Raw genomic sequence first — 4,916 nt, 5'->3', positions numbered from 1 at the left:
ATTGTATGTATTTGGCCCAAAGGTAACGGCTACTAGCAAGTGGCACATTCAAGTAAAAGCGTCGAATGCTTTTTATTACACCGATTATTCTTGTTTTCGCGAGACTCTCGGAGGATGCCCTTGTCCGTGAGAAGGAACTTGAAGCCTATGTAGATAAAAAGAAGAAGAAGAAGAACAAGTTGAAGAAACTTTTGGTATGTATGATAGCAAGTTCAATGCTTAGTGATTGTGTAACATGTCATCTCACTTAGCGGTTTTCCCCCTTACACTTCCTTCTTTTTACGTAATTGTAGAATCATTTCATTTGGTGAAGGGCTAGGTGACATGGTTGGATTCTCAGAATAGCAAGGTCTAAATTCAGGAAACTTGTGACTTGAGTGATTTCAGCTCTTGAGAGCCAAAATCCAATTTGTAACACACTTCATTCAAGGAAAACCTTATGTAAATGTTTTTGTGCAAATTCTTTTCAACGCAAATACCACGTATCAAAGTAGCTAATGACAAAGGATCCCAAGTACCATAATACTATAGTTCTTTGAGGCTATTGCCTCTGGTTACAACTCCCCTAATTGTATTGGTTGACAACAAATTTGCTAGTTCAAGTGAAATAGTCCGTGAGCGTAGAGACTGTGCCTCTGGTTACTTCTTTTGGTGCTACATTAACACTGAGTTAACATAGTATCTCATATTTCTATAATTGTAAGATATTTGAAAGTGACTATGAACTATAGTTGTATTTTCAAGGGTATCCTGCTGTATTTGAAATCTGAGATGTAACCTGCCTATAATATCCTCATTAAAAGTTGTAGTAAGACTGCTGTCTAATGGATACAGCATAGAGTCCCACACAATGTCCACGATTGGGTAGATATAGAAATTGGGTGGTGTTGCTGTATCTTGGGGAGGTTCAAGAAACAGATTGTAATTCTGACTCAACCATGTTGTCAGAAATGATAACGAAGCAGAATGGTGAAGAAACCTGTCAGTGGACATACCACTATGGAGGAAACCAACTCCAGCAGTTGTCGTAATTTGCAATGGCTAAGCTACGCTTATTAAGGTAGGCCGCCTTACAATGGGAAGTCAAGACACATGAGTCTTCGACAATACTCGTTATTAAGGTATGCATACGAAAAGTAGATATAATGTGTTTTTCAACCCATGTACATTAGTCATTTGATGTTTTATTGAGATGTACGTGTTATTCAGTGTTGCATTTTAATGGACTATACAAGTTCCTTTGGTACTTTATTGTTATCCTTTTTTATGGATATATTTTTAAGCAGCCCCCAGATTTGCATAATTTGTTTTGTATGATTCACTACGTATAGTGAAAGCATAGGATTAAGAACTCCTACTATAGTTTCATCTGGATCCTTTAGACTTTCTGCCAATGAATAACACGAGAACCGACCATGACATTTAGAAGGTTGTGTTGTCTCCTACTGCTTATGGAAAGAAACAAAATTCAAGAGTTTTAAAAGACGACAGAACTCGAGTTTCAAGAACTAATTTGTGTAAATGTTTCTCTTAAATTCATTTAGGTGTAGTAGCTATTATTCTCGGTTCGCGTCTTAACCCATTCTTTTTTGGCTCATGGGTTTAAGCCTATGGTTTTGGGCTGCAAGACTTGGCATTCTCGCTACAGTTTGAAGTCAAGCACTCCAGTACCGTTTGTCAAAGTTTGGTGGGCAAACAGAGGAGTGCCCTGCACATAAGTCAATCTAGAATAGAACTAAGAGTCTGCTGCATATAATAAGCTCTAATCTTTTAGGTTCCATATATATATTACATAGGTTTCACGTTAAAATCCGCGGATGGTGGTCGGTCATATCATATTGCTATATATATATATATAGAGTTGTTATTACTTCTTTTAGTTCTTAGTACTTTCATGCTAATTTATAAGCGTTTAGCGTTTTGCAGTTTTCGTGAATGGGAAATTTTGCAAGGACCCAAAGCTTGCTACAGCCAATGATTTCTTTTTTGGCGGGCTTCATATGCGGGGAACACATCGAACCAACTTGGTTCAGCGATCCTCCAGCAAATGTGGCTCAAATGCACGGACTTAACACTCTAGGCATCTCTTTGGCTCGTGTTGACTTTGCACCCTATGGTCTAACCTCGCCTCGCATCGCACCCTCGAGCAACCGAGATCGTAGTAGTGGAGTGGAGGGTACACTTTATGTCGGATTTGTCACATCAATCAGATAATCGTTTCATCACCAAAGTACTTTATCGGGGTGATGTGTTTGTGATCCCGTAGGCCTTATTCACTTCGGTTCAACCTTTGGTAACACTTTCAAGCATTGCGTTTGTTGGTATAAGCGGCCAGAACCACGGTGTGATTACTATTGCCAACAACATCTTTGGATCAATCCGCCTATCTCCGATGATGTTCTTGCCAAAGGCGTTCAGCTTGACAAGAATGTGGTTGATAATCTTCAAGCTAAATTCGGGATGGACATTGCCTAGAACTTCGCGAAAATACTACTGCTTTTTGTTTGTACTACTACTGCCATATAGTCGTGATTGGCTATAGAAATAAGAAAGGATCCCAAGTACCATAATACTATAGTTCTTTGAGAAGACTTTCGGTAAAGGGGGATCTGGTGATATACACGGTTTGGAAAGGATCCCAAGTACCATAATACTATAGTTCTTTGAGGATCGTGCCTCCGGGTTACAGCTCCCCTAATTGTATTGGTCAACAACAAGACTGCTAGTTCAAGTAAAATAGTAGCTCTTGCACTTCATGATAAGCTGAGCAGAGTTGTTCTTGTTGGGGAGAAGACTTTCGAGAAGGGTCTAATTCAATCTGTATTGAACTTAATGATGGATCCGGGTGTGGTAGTCTTTGTTGGGAAGTATGTAACGCCAAATCATATGGACATCAATGGAAATGGAATAGAACCAGATTATCGGCCAGTATCCACGAGGTGGGACGAAGTTGCAAAACATTTATTGCAGTGCCATACCGAAGGAATGGATCATCCGCGGGTTTCTACTGACTAGTGTCAAGTGAGATAATGGTTTGAGGATTATGAGAACTTTTGACTAATGCGCCCTCCTCGAATGGCTATCTCCCCATTATTTTCCCTCGAAGGGGACCAAGATGTAGTGATGGGATTGAACTTGGTCGATTCTTGATTCTTCCTACTCATGTTGCAATAAGTGCCCATCATCCATTTTAGGGCAAAGAAACAAAAATACCGATTTTAAGAAAGAAAGAAACATTTATCGGACTAACAATCCGACAAAGACAAAACTGCAAAGGGCTGTGTAGACAAGATATGAAGATAGGCTCTGTTGACTAATTGGCTGGGTTTGAAAATGTATAACAAGCTTCTTTTACTGTTGGTCGCATGCGTCATTGGAGGCTTGGAATTCTACATTATAGAAGATGTTATAAGTGATTGACAGATTACGCTAATTATCTCTAGAATGAATTGTAATACAACAAATATTTGTATTTCAAGTATAATGAAAGCTAAAAATTTGTTTGAATAATGCGGCATAGATGAAGTCTACTCATGAAATAAGTAAAGCTCCAAATGGAAAAACAGAAAAAGTGACTAATAGAAATAACTAAATACAAGATTCATTTGAAGGCTTAAAAAATCTTGATCAATTGACAACTTATAGAGAATCTTTACAATAAAAAATGAGAAACAAAAAAGAAAAAAAAACAAAATGACTAGGTTTTAGATGATTCATTCTCAACCCATATTCCTCCAGTCTTCCGTGATGTGTAAACTAACCGAGATTCATCAATCAAATCAAAAGAATCAGCACTTGGAAATACTTGGAATGAACCTTGTCTCCCTATGTCCCCATCAAACCGTCATTACCAATATCGCCAACATTATAACATCTTTTTAGGATTTTGCCGAGCAAGCAATGACCACTTAGGATCAAGTTGGTGGGGAACAAAAAGACTTGCTTGGTTTGAGAAGCTAAGATAAACGAATCAGATTTATGCCCAACTCTACCAAGATCAACTAATGTGAAACCCAAATCATCTCTCTTGATACCATTCCTACTCTCAACCCAATCACACCTGAACAACTTTGGGCGTGAAAATTAAAATAATCAAGCAGCCATATTTCAACAATAACTCCATAAAAGGACATATCGAGGAAAAATTTTGGTTTCTTATCCTTCGCGACTTGCAACTTGCATTGATCACGGCTGACCAAGCTCACACCACTGTTTTGAGTGACCGTGAAGCATCCCGATTTTTTGTGGAAACCGATAACCATTGATGATATATAGCTCTCATAATTTAATACATGCATCCGAGGCCCTTGAGATATCCACATCAAAGGTATCGGAGACTTTGTTATTGGTGATCGTCGCTCTTGTGAAACATGTGTTCTTATAAGAGTTAGTAATGATTAAATGGAGTTTACAGAAGAAATGGTACTTTAGAATTGCTTAATTGTACCCTTTCTTTAAGCCAATCACTAAAGATACGATTGTGTTCTTCTTGTAACCATGTTGGTTTCTTTGACCGCGGGGGTGGATTTTGAGGGTAGTCCATGTGCTCCCTATTTAGTTACCGAAAGCAATCTCACATTTAGCTATAGGAACTAAACCAATGGAAGAATGGAAGTAAACTATCAACATATTTTACCCTATGTAAAGGCTCAACAACTCTGTGTTGTGCAACACATAAAGATCGCGCTTGCTCCAAGGCGATCTTATCAACTTCTTAGAACCCCTACACGGGGGTAACTCCCTCCACCAAAGCATATCATCGGGAGTGATTTTACAATTGGGAGGAACTCCAATTGCATCAAGTCAGATAAAATTCCTGCAAAACTCAATTGCTTCCTCGCAATATAATTTTCAGCAATGCAACCTTATACGGGCGATTCGAACCCGTACATAACCCTTCCAAGCACCACCATGTA

General features: G+C 38.7%; 1 pseudogene; it reads left to right on the top strand.

The window, feature by feature from the left end:
- Window positions 1–966: 966 nt before the first annotated feature.
- LOC147511142 (putative germin-like protein 2-1) lies at window positions 967–2,475 on the top strand (annotated as a pseudogene).
- Window positions 2,476–4,916: the final 2,441 nt, after the last annotated feature.

Source organism: Coptis chinensis, chromosome 3 (genome assembly GCF_015680905.1).
Source record: "Coptis chinensis isolate HL-2020 chromosome 3, ASM1568090v1, whole genome shotgun sequence".
Taxonomy (NCBI): domain Eukaryota; kingdom Viridiplantae; phylum Streptophyta; class Magnoliopsida; order Ranunculales; family Ranunculaceae; genus Coptis; species Coptis chinensis.
The sequence above is the reverse complement of the archived record's forward strand: the minus strand, read 5'-3'. Positions and strand labels throughout refer to the sequence as shown.